This window comes from Chlorocebus sabaeus, chromosome 9 (assembly GCF_047675955.1).
Source record: "Chlorocebus sabaeus isolate Y175 chromosome 9, mChlSab1.0.hap1, whole genome shotgun sequence".
Lineage (NCBI taxonomy): Eukaryota > Metazoa > Chordata > Mammalia > Primates > Cercopithecidae > Chlorocebus > Chlorocebus sabaeus.
Window position 1 is genome coordinate 17,696,955 of NC_132912.1, and position 13,759 is coordinate 17,710,713.

Sequence of the window (13,759 nt, forward strand, 5' to 3'; positions counted from 1 at the left end):
AATGAATAGATAAAAATCAAATCTTGATGTTACTATGATCCCCATTTTACTATGACATGGTTGTTTTATGTACCTATATACTATTTTTGGCCGGGTGTGATTTCTCATGCCTGTAATCCCAGCACTTTGGGAGGCTGAGGTGGGCGGATCACAACGTCAGGAGTTTGAGACCAGCTTGGCCAATATGGTGAAACTCCGTCTCTACTAAAAATACAAAAATGCTCATCAATAGAGAAATATATACTATGAAAAAGCATGCACATATACGTACATACACACACGAATCTCCAAGATGCTGTTCAAGCAAAATAGCAAAGTCACAAAATATGTATAGATTATTTCCATGTATTTATCTCTCTCTCTCTCTCTCTCTCTCTCTGTGTGTGTGTGTGTAAAGGGAAAGAATGAATGAGTGTTTTATAAAGATTTAAAAGGACACCAAAGTTTTATTAATGCCCTAAGTATTTGGCAAAGGGAATAACTGAAGAGGCATTGACATTGTTTTACCCTGTGTTATTCTGTATTGTTTGAATTCTGTCCTTTCTGAACAGCCTGTAGAGGCGTCAATGTTCCCATTAAAACCAGTGAACTTGCCTCAACCAAAACCACAACAGCTGAACCCTTTGACTTCAATCAATTCTAAGCAGCTTGGTCATTTGTTTTTTTCAGATTAGAAATTATAGAAGATAATTTATAATCCATATTTTGCATAGTATTGAGGATGAAAGACATTTACATCTCATTTTTTAATTTTAATTTTTATTATTTATTTATTTGTTTGTTTATTTATTTATTTATTTTTTTGAGACAGAGTCTCGCTCTGTTGCCCAGGCTGGAGTGCAGTGGCGCATCTCAGCTCACTGCAAGCTCCGCCTCCCAGGTTCACGCCATTCTCCTGCCTCAGCCTCCTGGGTAGCTGGGACTACAGGCACCCTCCACCACACCTGGCTAATTTTTTGTATGTTTTTAGTAGAGACGGGGTTTCACCGTGTTAGCCAGGATGGTCTCAATCTCCTGACCTCGTGATCCACCCGCCTCGGCCTCCCAAAGTGCTGGGATTACAGACGTGAGCCACCGCGCTTGGGCATATTTCATTTTTTAAAAAAAGGGACTTAGGATAATGAGCTTAAGTTTTTTGAAAAATCATCTTATTCCTAACAATGGCAGATTAATGAAGCATTTCGGAACGAAATTATTTCATCATATTCTGATTAAGGAACTCTGCATTTGAGAAAGCTATAAAATTTTTATATTCTTCAATTAATACTCTACATAAAAGATTCTAAAATGGCTAACCGTACAGTGAAGGATGCGCACAGCACCCACCGCACCAACCCTCAGTATCTGGCAGAGAAGATCATTCGAACTCGAATCTATGAGTCCGAGTACTGGAAAGAGCAGTGCTTTGGACTTACGGCTGGGGCTTGTAGTCTGTAGAGCCATGGAGTTAAGGTCTGTGGGTGGCATCTATGGTGGCAACATAAAACCAACACCCTTTCTGTGTTTAACCTTGAAGATGCTTTAAATTCAACCCGAGAAGGATATCACTGTAGAGTTTATCAAAAATGAAGATTTCAAGTATGTCCGCATGCTGGGGGCATTTTACATGAGGCTGACAGGCACTGCAATTGATTGCTACAAGTACTTGGAGCCTTTGTACAAAGACTATCGAAAAATCAAGAGCCAGAACCGAAGTGGGGAGTTTGAATGGATGCATGTTGATGAGTTTATTGTTGAACTATTGCACAGTGAGACAGTCTGTGATATCATTCTGCTCCGGCTGCAGAAACGCTAGGTATTAGAGGAAGTTGAGCAGCTGGAGCCTCGAGTTACTGCTCTGGAAGAGGACATGGACAGCGTGGAGTCCAGCGAAGAGGAAGAAGAGGACGATGAGAAGTTGGAAAGAGCGCCATCACCTGATCACCGCCGGAGAAGCTCCGGAGACTTGGACAAGCCCCCGTCGCTCTCCCACACTGCGCTACAGAAGGGGAGTCGGAGTCGCTCTCCTAGAAGGCGGAATCGATCTCCCAAAAGGAGAAGCCCCGCCCCGCGCCGAGAAAGGCATCGGAGCAAGAGTCCAACACGTCACCGCAGCAGGTCCTGAGATCGGCGGCACAGATCCCGTTCCAAGTCCCCAGGTCATCACCGTAGTCACAGACACAGGAGATACTCAATGTCTCCCGAAAGGTCTAAGAAGAGCCACAAGAAGAGCCGGTGAGGGAATGAGTAATGGACTCAGTTTGGTTTTAGTCCATATGGCCTCCTGTGGATATGAGGGTATCTGTCTGTGTGGAAGGATTAAGATCTCTCTCAGCTAGCTATAAGAATATTTTAGTTTTTTGGCCGGGCGCGGTGACTCACGCCTGTAATCCCGGCACTTTGGGAGACTGAGGCAGGCGGATCACAAGGTCAGGAGTTCGAGACCAGCCTGGCCAATATGGTGAAACCTCGTCTCTACTAAAAATACAAAAATTAGCCAGGCGTGGTGGCGGGCACCTGTAGTACCAGCTACTCGGGAGGCTGAGGCAGGAGAATCACTTGAACCTGGGAGGCAGAGGTTGCAGTGAGCCGAGATCGTACCACTATACTCCAGCCTGGGTGACAGAGAGAGATTCCATCTAATAATAATAAAAATATTTTAGTTTTTTTCTTATCAAGTGTCTCAATCTTTGTTTTTAACAAAGGAGATGTGAGTTTTGTATCTCTTTTTAATCATAATCAACATCAGTTTTTTACCCAACTAACCTTGACTGTATTCAGACTTATGAGAGTAGAAGGGATCTGGAGGTTGATATATGAATGATAAGGAAAGGATGTGGCCACCTAATGACCCTTTCCCTTTTTATTAAACCAGACACACCTGTTTCCCATTTCTCTGTAGCTTAGTTTTTGGTTTGTTGTGGTTGGAATTGCTTTGAGAATCCTGGGATTTGTGCTGCTGCTGTTATTCAAAGAACAAATGAGTAAAACGTAGTAGCTCCTAACTTTTTTCCAGCAGCAGCAAACGGTAATAAACATGAAAACTGGTTAGCAGCAGTTTTGAAAGAACAGAATGCATTCAAATGTAAGGCTTCTTCTGGATCATTAAAGCCAGTTTCATCCGACAGTTCAACAGAGAGTGGCACTTAATACCCTTTATACAGCCCATTTTTTCATAGTTTCATTTGTTCTTGCCCACAAGCTTAAAATCCAGGTTAAGGTATCCAGCCTTTATTATATAAGCATTGACATTACCCAGGCCTAGTCAGTAACAGTAGGGTAACAGGATTGAAAAAGATTTGATGGAGAGGAAAGTATCTAATACTAGTCATGGTTTTGACCTGAATTGCTAGACAATAGTGCCATTCACAAAGTCAGAAAATACAGCAGGAAAAGATGGCTTTTAGAGGGGCAGAGAATTAGAGGATTGTGGTAGTAATGAAAATGATGCATTCAGTTTAACAAGTTTAATTTGAGACAGCTACGGCATAGCTAAAAAAAAAAAAAAAAAAAAAAAAAAAAAAAGACCATAAAGTTGGAGATAGGGACCAGAGTTTAACATAGCGATCCAGGCCAGAATCGACAATGTTTCAGTAATTGTGAAATCTGTCAATAAGACTCCCCAGAGTGTTTATATATATCAGAAATGCACACAACAGAACCATAGGCAACACCGACACTGGTGACGGGAAGAAGTAGAAGAACATTGGAATGGCCCGTTCAGAAAGACAGGAGAATTAGGAGAGAATAGGTGAAAGAAGCCAGGGGTCAAGAATGCAGAAGCAAAGGAAGGACTAAAAAGCCTCCATAGACGTTGATAATCAAGAGATTATCAAGATCTTTGCTAGGAGAGTTCGTTTACCTGCACTTAACTCCCTTAAAAAGAGAAAAGTGATTGAATGACTCCCAGCAACTGTAGTCCCAGAAGGAACTGTGAAGACCAGCTGCCCTGCAGGATCCAGGTTTTCTTGGGAGGTTGTATCTAGTCATAAGGTAAACATTCTCTACATTCTATTGCCTGCTCTTGAATTGAAAGACTTCTGCAGCAGTATTAAAGCATTTTTTAATCTTATTTGAGCTTTCATATTCTTCAGTGATTCCTTTCATAATACCTGAGTTAATAAAAGTGGTCTGAAAGAGCGTTTTTGGTTTCTGATACAACTACATAGGACTACCTTTTAAGATTCAATATAAGCATCTCTATGTAAATGTAAAAAAAAAACTATACATAAAAATTAATAATTTGCTGACAATGGAATTCTCTAAAAGATCTCCTGTTGTGAAGATAGTAGCTCCACCACCCCCCATCTTCTCTGGGGCATGTCAGGAGAGCAAAACCCCACTCTGCCTGCCCTAACAGGGGGTCAAGCTGGCTGGAAAATATCTCACCAGGGTCTGCCTCATTTGAAATACTCACTGTCAAAAACCATGACCAGCAGGATACCGTATATATCCTAAAGGAGACCAAGCTACAGGAAGCTCCTCTTTACGATGCTACTACTAAATGAACTGTAGCCTTCTACTTCTAATTCAGGATAAGGAAAACAGCTAAACACAGGCAATCTTTCAAACTAATAAAAGCAGAAAAAACTACGGGAAAAGAAAATTTTACCAAAACTATTCTCCGTAAGTGATTCTGTCCCAGAAACAAGTGAGGTAGGACTTCAGAAATTTCACCTGGCACAACTGTTATAAAACCAAGAAAAGCAGCAATGCCATTAGTAACAACTAACATTTATTGGATACTTATATTGGCCCACCTCTGTGCTACAAATTTATAGATATTACCTCATTTGCTCCTCAGACAACTGCTTATTCTATTTTACAGATAAGGACTTTGAGGCTTAAGAAAGTTAAGTACGGCCGGGCGCGGTGGCTCAAGCCTGTAATCCCAGCACTTTGGGAGGCCGAGACGGGCGGATCATGAGGTCAGATCGAGACCATCCTGGTTAACACGGCGAAACCCTGTCTCTACTAAAAAAATACAGAAAACTAGCCGGGCGTGGTGGCGGGCGCCTGTAGTCCCAGCTACTTGGGAGGCTGGGGCAGGAGAATGGTGTAAACCTGGAAGGCTGAGCTTGCAGTGAGCTGAGATCCGGCCACTGCACTCCAGCCCGGGCGGAAAAAAAAAAAAAAGAAAGTTAAGTACTTTTTCCCAAATCTAAGGCAAGTTTCACTCCGAAGCCTTGGCTCTTAACCATGACACATGTCACCCTTCGACCACTGAATGTGACTGAGAATCTGAGAAGACCTGTCATGAGAATCTAATAACAATTATACCCTAAGTTATTGTGTATAACTTCTATTTTGTTAGTATTTGCCAAAAAAAAAAAAAACATAAGAAAATATTGATAGCTTTAAACTAATTCATTTCATTTACTACAAGATTATAATTGGTACTGAAACAGCTCAGCCTTAATTCCCAAAACTTTAAAATATATGTGGTAAAGGTTTCTTTGCCTCTTTCAATGTGTATCCAACTAAAAATATACTTTTAAGTAAGAAAACTGAATGTTTACAAAGTTTACTAGCATCTAAAGTTAATTCACAGCAATATTTTTAAATGCTTTCTTAAAAAACAAATAAAGCAAATAATAACTCCATAAGCATACTAAATAATTTGGAGTTCTCCAGGGTCAAAAATGCATCATAACTATAAACATACAACTTAACCAACATTTTCACAAACTAATGCTTTCTAAAAAACCTTCTTACTAGCTATGCTCATACTTAACTTTTGCTACCTGTCATTGTTATTTCATACAACTTACAAACAGACAATATCAACTCTTCTTCAAAAAAATGTATTCTGAAATTTTGGACTTTCTGGAATTTCAATTCTCATAAGATGTAATACTTTTTCTTTCTTTCTTTCTTTCTTTTTTTTTTAGAGACAGTCTCGCTGTCACCCAGGCCACATTGTAGTGGGTAATACACTTTTAATGCTATAAATTAAGTTTCTATATAAAATTTCTCATATATATTGATTTTGGAATTGAAACAAAAAAGTAATACCAGATTTTGGAGCAAATGTTTATGCATACAAGTTACAAATAAAGTTGTAACTTGGAAAAAATGAATATTTGATGCACAAAAATCTACAGACTCCGGGATAACAACTGTTTTAAATTCATTTTTTCTTCTTGAGTACACTTAATGTAAATTAACCTTTCCATTTCCTCATTTCTTAAGATTAATTGCTGTTGCAAGGGTTTTAATAAAGTTCAGCGAAAGTTTAACTCAATAAAATCAGCTTCTGAACACATTAATTTAGCCACAAACCTATTTTAGTCAACTTATGATTAAATTAAAAATCATTCAGGCAAATTATAATTATTTTCTGTCATGCATATTTCTCAAAAACAGAAGCATATGCATTTCCCACAGTCTTGAATATATCCCTCCGTAAGAAGGTGTGTGTGTGTGTGTGTCTGCGTCTGTGTCTGTGGGAGGGCTTATTAAAAAAAGAGACTAGAAGTTCTATTTAAGTAACAACACTACTATTAAAAAAATTTTTTTTTGACATAGGGTCTCTGTTGCCCAGGCTGGAGTGCAGAGGCTGGTTACAGCTCAGTGCAGCCTCGACCTCCCATGCTCAAGCAATCCTCCCACCTCAGCTTCCCAAGTAGCTGGAAGTACAGGTATGTGACACCATGCCTGGTTAATTTCTGTATTTTTTGTACAGACAGAGTTTTGTCATGTTGCCCAGGCTGGCCTCCAACTCCTGGACTTAAGTCATCCACCCACTTCAGCCTCCTAAAGTGCTGGGATTACAGGAGTGACCCACCACGCCTGGCCCAAAAATCTTTTAACCTACTTTCTAGTTCTATCTAGTTTATATCATGTCATCAAATTCAATACAACAAAAATACCTGACTGGATTTTACTATTGTTCTTTCTTCCCAGATACACTACTTAAGTGAATGGTCAGATAAATTGTACAGCTATAAAATAATATTTGCTAAAAATATCTTACTGTCAGACTATGCAAATATCATTTTTCATTTTTATAAACTTAAAACTACAGTGTTCGTTTTGATAAGAAACAATGAGACATGACTGTAGGAATGCTGATTTTTTTTTTCTTTCAGTTCTATTGGGTACACTGAATATGGCATTTGTTAGAAGTCATTCCCCACTTCTCCACCCCTTCTTGATATTTCTACCCCCCCCCCGAGACAGAGTTTTGCTCTTGTCCAGGTTAGTGTACAGTGGCGTGATTTTGGCTCACTGCAACCTCCGCCTCCCAGGTTCAAGTGATCCTCCTGCCTCAGCCTCCCAAGTAGCTGGGATTACAGGCATCTGCCACCACGCCTGGCTAATTTTCGTATTTTTAGTAGAGACAGAGTTTCACCATGTTGGCCAGGCTGGTATCAAACTCCTGACTTCAAGTGATCCGCCCGCCTCAGCCTCCCAAAGTTCTGGGATTACAGGTGTGAGCCACTGCACCCGGCCTTTCTCTATTGCAGTGTTTCTTAAAGGCTGGGGGGTCGACTAAGTTGCTTGCACCAGAACTGCCTAGCACCTTGCTAAAAAATTCAGGTTTCTTAGCCCCACAGCTGCTGATGCAAAATCTGTGAAGAAAGAATTCTGAGGTCCTCAGATGATTCATAAATGATTTGATCTGAAAACCATTTTTCTACAGTCATTATCCTCAAAGTTAAATCACAAAATGTTAACTGAATTTAAGAAAAATTGTTAATTTTTTAATTGTATAAATTGAATTTAAATATGTAAGGCACAATCACTAATCAAGAAACAAAATGTATTTTTACAGCAATCTCAATTTTGCATTATATATAATTTTAGCAAAGCAAGAGAAGATGGTAAGAGTATAAAGTAATGCGGAACAGAACGCTGCAGTTAAGAACGTTTGAGCAAAATGAAAGTATATTAATTAATCACAGAATTTTCTAGGGTATAATCTAGGGGCATAAACGTCAATGTGAAGGTTGAGTTAATAATAAGCCTGAAAATTGCACATGCATAAATAATTTAGTGTTTTTTATGCACTTAAAAAGACATCAATCTTCACGTATGAGATGACAGGCATATTAATCTGGTTTTAAAAATCCAGGCAGGGCGCAGTGGCTCATGCCTGTAATCCTAGCACTTTGGGAGGCCAAAGTGGGTAGATCACTTGAGGTCAGGAGTTCGAGACCAGCCTGACCAACGTGGTGAAACGCCATCTCTACTAAAACTACAAAATTAGCCGGGTATGGAGGCACCTGCCTGTAATCTCAGCAACTTGGGAGGTCGAAGCAGGAGAATTACTTTAACCCGGGAGGCAGAGGTTGCAGTGAGCTGAGATCATGCCATTGCACTCCAGCCTGGGCAACAAGAGCAAAACTCAGTCTCAAAAAAAAAAAAACCCCAATGTCTTATTTCATAAACTCCTAAGAATTAGAACTCCTCCTATTATTAAAATACTCATGTGCAACCAAAACATTAAGAAACAAAAGCCCTGAGACATGAAAGTTAACATCACCAGAAAATTGAACAATTTAACATTCCTGCCCAAAGGTACATAATTAAATCTAATCATTAGGAAACATCAAACGAACTCAAATGGAGGGACTGTCTACAAAACAACGATCCTGTACTGTGGAAAATGTCCAAGTCACGAAAGGTGAAGAAAAACTAAGGAACCACTCTAAAAAGATGATAACTAAATGTAATTGCTGACCCTGGATTGGATCTTGACCCAGAATATACATGTGCATGCATAATACATGTCAATGAGACTGGAATAAGGTCTACCAGTTAGACAAAGGGATTGCATTATTACACTAAATATGGCCTGAGAAGCACTTTGTACTTATATATTTGAGTCCTTGTGGACGAACTGTAACCTAGCTTAATAGGCAGACAAGATTGATAACCTAACTAGTAGTATGCACCTGCAACAACAGCCAAGTCTTGACCAATCCCAGCGGGCGTACTTCAACCACTCACAGACTGCTAAGTGTTCAGACTGTGTTCAAATAAGACAAATGCCCATATGTAACCAATCCAGCTATTTCTGTACCTCACTGCCAGTTTCTGTATGTCACTTCCCTTTTTTTGTCTATAAATTTGTTCTGACCACAGGGCATCCCTGGAGTCTGTCTGAATCTGCTGATTCTGGGAGCTGCCTGATTCATGAATCGTTCATTGCTCAATTAACCGTCTTTCAATTTAATTAGGCTGAAGTTTTTCTAATAACAGTATCAATGTTGATTTCCTGATTTAGGTTATGGTACAGTGACAAGGTAGCACGATGTCCTTGTTCTTAGGAAATAGGCACTGAAGAAATTAGGGGTTAATGTTTCAACTTATTCTCTAATGGTTCACAAAATATTATGAACAGAGAGAAAACTACAACAAATGGGACAAAATATTAACAAGTGGGCAATTCAAGTGAAGGATTTAGAGGCGCTTTTCCTACTATTCTTAACAACTTTCCTGTAACTTTGAAATTATTTCAAAATAAAAAATGCCCAAAATATTTTAAAAGCTATAACAGGAACACACACAAAAAAATCTAAAATGTTTAGAATGTATTTTTAAGCTTCATATCTAAAGGAGAGACCTATGTCCATTTAAATATTTTGTAAATTTAGACTAAAGCCATAAACAAATTGAATTTTAAGTTCTATTCAATGCCTTCATACTGGAAATCACAAAACTGCATTGCTTATTTTTTATTCTATCAATTATATGCTTAATCCAAATCTAAATGTATATGAAAAGTAAATACCTCTATACATCCCATATTCATATGAAAAATATTTTAAATGTTGCCTTTTACAGTTATTTTTTTTTCTTCAAGGACCCCTTAATGATTTATTGTATCAGTCTCATCAACTATAACTAATTTTGTTATGAAGTAGTTTTAGGCCCGAATTCTGTCTACGTAGTGGTGCCCTATTATGCTTATTATACACATATAAGTAACAAAGAACCCATCACATCAGATTACCCACACACTACATTTTGTTAAAGCACAGATAACTATTTTGCAATATGATTTACTAACCGATCTAACCCAGTAATTTTGCTAAAGGTTTACTGTGTAGGGGAGAGAGAGGTAAGATTAGAGGAAGATGTTAATTCCCTACAACAGGGCCTGACACACAGTGGACATGAGACACATATTTGTGGGGAGGAAAAGGGATTATTGCAAAATTTAGATCATTAGCAATATATCACTAGAAACTATGACATAGCAGCATAATAATTAGATGCTTAAAAATATAAAGATGAGAAAATAATGCTTCTGAAAATCTGTCCATGTCAAGCAACAAAAACTCTTGGTGAAAATGACTTTCTTATATTTCTAGCATGCTTTTTTAAAAAGCTAAAACTATCAAGGATGTTGCTATATTCATATCGAATTAACACTTTGAAAATATTTTTTAAAACTTGCATATTGTGTAGTATAGCAAGCTATAAAGCTATGAAAATCAAAAAACAATCCGCATATCAAGGAATTGTCACCAAATATAATTGAAAGTTGCTAGTATCAAAATTTCTTGATCTGTGTTTCAAATGCCAAAGTCTACAGGACTGTATTCTAAAGTTCTATCTGATACAAGCCCTGACTTGGCTATTGAAAGTTATGGTGATTTATGGAGAAACTCAAAAGAAGATGCAGTCACAGAACACGATGTAAACCAAAAATAAAAGCACCTCGCCCGCCCCCACGCGCAGTCATCTGAATGGACTTCCTCCTCAGCTACGGCTCTTTTAAAATGTAACCTGAGAGACGGGTTCAGGCCATGACAGGAAGCGGGGGTTAGACATGCCTGATTATAATCTCCAGCATTAAAATCAACACAGACTTTAAGTCTGAAACATTTTACAACTATTCTCTCTGAAGCCTGCTACCTGGTGGCTTCATGTGCATGATAAAACTTTGGTCTCCGCAACCTCTTTTTTTTTTTTTCTGAGATGGGGTCTCACTCTTGCCCAGGCTGGAGTGTAGTGGCACGTTCTCAGCTCACTGCAACCTCCATCTCTGGGGTTCAAGTAAGTCTCCCATCTCAGCCTCCCGAATAGTTGGGATGACAGGGGTGCGCCACCACACCCGGATAATTCTTGCATTTTTAGTAGGGATGGGGTTTCATTAAGGGAGGAGACCACCCCTCATATTGTCTTATGCCCAATTTCTGCCTCCAAAGAAAGAAGAAGTAAAAACTAAAAGGCAGAAATGAAATCCACAGGCAGACAGCCTGGCAATATGCCCTGAGCCTGGTTAAAAATGAACCCTGACCTAACCAATTATGTTATCTATAGATTCCAGACATCGTATGGAAAAGCATTGTGACAATCCCTGTTCTGTCCTGTTCTGTTCTGATTACCAGTGAATGCAGCCCCCAGTCATGTACCCCCTGCTTGCTCATTCGATCACAACCCTCTCACGCAGACCCCCTTAGAGTTGTAAGCCCTTAAAAGGGACAGGAATTGCTCATTTGGGGAGCTCGGTTTTTGGAGACCTGAGTCTTGCCAAAGCTCCCGGCCAAATAAGGCCCTTTCCTTCTACAACTCGGTGTCTGAGGGGTTTTGTCTGCAGCTTGTCCTGCTACATCACCATGTTGGCCAGGCTGGTCTCGAACTCCCGAGTCTCCACAACCTCTTATTGCAACCCAGACGTTCCTTTCTGTTGATCTCAGGTTTTTGGATAAACTCAACCAATTGTCAACCAGAAAATTTTAAAATCTACCTATAAGCTGAAACCCTCCACCCCCAGTTGTCCTGCCTTTCTGGACCAAACCAATGTATTTCTTAAAGGTATCTGACTGATGTCTCATGCCTCCCTAAAATGTATAAAACCAACCTGCACCCCAACCACTTTGGACACATGTTTTCAGGACCTCCTGAGGCTGTGTCATGGGCCATGGTCACTTACATTTGGCTCAGAATAAATCTCTTCAAATATTTTACAGAGTTTGACTCTTTTCTGTCAACGTAAGTGTAAAGGCATTTCAAATATTTTTTCCTTTTAAAATCAAACTACTGTTTAGCACTTCATTCTCCAAACAAATAACTGTTTACAATTGGTTGAATATAGAAGATAAACGAAATCTGAAGTTTAGTGTACTTTGCATATGTTAAAGGGTCACCAAATAGTTTAACACACTCTCATTTTTATTAAAATCACAATTCCTACTTCAAGATATTCCACAACGTAAGAAGAAAAAGAGTAATACAGCCACTTGAAGGCAGTACTAGTTGAATTAATGCAAATTTTAGAAATATGATTTAAAATATTTTTTGCATGACAGGCATGTAATAAAATATGTGAAGTTCTCATACTATGTAACCAAAGGTAAAGACTCCGTGACAGTTTCTTCCATATAAAAATCCAACATGAAACTGATCAAACAGAGTAAGAGCAGAATGAATGTTAGGACTTTTGAGAACTAGAAACCTAATTGCTCAACGCAACATTCAGCTGCAGAGGAAACATTACAATGTAATGTAATAAAAGAAATAGCACCTTGGAAAAACCAAGTTATTTAAAGTAAAAGTTTGCAAAAATGTTCTGAACTGCAAATCTCTATGTGAAAATAATCTGTAAAGGAGGTGGTAACACAAAATCAAGTCATTTTAAAAAGTGTAATGTTACATGTTGATTATAAATGGGAACAATACAGAACATTCAAAGCCAAAATTACACCTAGATATCTATAGTGGGGAAAAAAAGTTCCTTGTCTTTTAAAGTCACATATTTAATATTCTCTCAAAAACTGGGTTAGTAAATCAACATACTTGAATAAAGGAGGGAAATTTTTTAAAGGACCTACTTACAAATTAAGGCAGTATGAAAATAGCTCTGGTGTTTCTTTTTTATTAAACACAAGAACAGGAACTTTATTACAAGACTTTTTGCTATTCAATGGAATTCAGAATGAAATGAGTCTGTCTAAAGATCATACCCCAAAATGTTTAGTTACATAAGTACCACAAAGGGATTATCATAACAATTGTTAATGAGATAATTCTACAGAATAGAGACTTTCTCAACCAAAGTTCTGAGTACAGCATCATCATCTTCATCATTATCATCATCATCATCACTATTTTTCAGAGACAGGGTCTTGCTGTGTCACCCAGGCTTAAGTGCAGTGGTACCATCATAGCTCACTGTAACCTCGAATTCCTGGGCTCAAGTGATCCTCCCACCTCAGCCTCCCAAGTAGCTGGAACTACAGGCATGTGTCACCATGCCTGGTTAATTTTTTTTTTTTGTATCTTTTTCAGGGATGGGGTCTTGCTATATTGCCCAGGCTGGTCTTGAACTCCTGGGCTCAAACAATCCTCCTGTCTCAACCTTCCAATGCTGGGATTACAGGTGTGAGCTACCACTCTCAGCCTGAATACAACATTATAGTCAGATGTCATGTTATTTTTTTAACAGTGGGGCAAATATTTATGCTCTTCCTAGCTCCTTAAAACCTTCACAGTTGAAAAACTTATCCTTAAATGGCTAATTTAAATGAAGAATAGATTTCCTTAGCAGTATAAGTAATTTCAACTGCCTAGAAATATTTCCAAAGAATATTTTCCAACTATGACACCTACTTGAATATATGTGTGTTTTTATGCTGCTACTTTATCTACATCAACAGTCTTACTTTAGCAAATTATATCCACGCTTCCAAAAATTGTTATTAATCATAACGCTGCCTTATTTCCTGAAAAAATAGATTAGGGGTTCAAAAATACCAATACATTATTAACAAGTTGTTATAATTTTGCATTTATTTTCATTTATAAATATCACATAAATATCACT

The 13,759-nt window shown here is 38.4% G+C and overlaps 1 pseudogene; it reads left to right on the forward strand.

Moving 5' to 3' along the window:
- The first annotated feature begins 1,287 nt into the window (after positions 1 to 1,287).
- LOC103237957 (pre-mRNA-splicing factor 38A pseudogene) lies at positions 1,288 to 2,230 on the forward strand (annotated as a pseudogene).
- Positions 2,231 to 13,759: the final 11,529 nt, after the last annotated feature.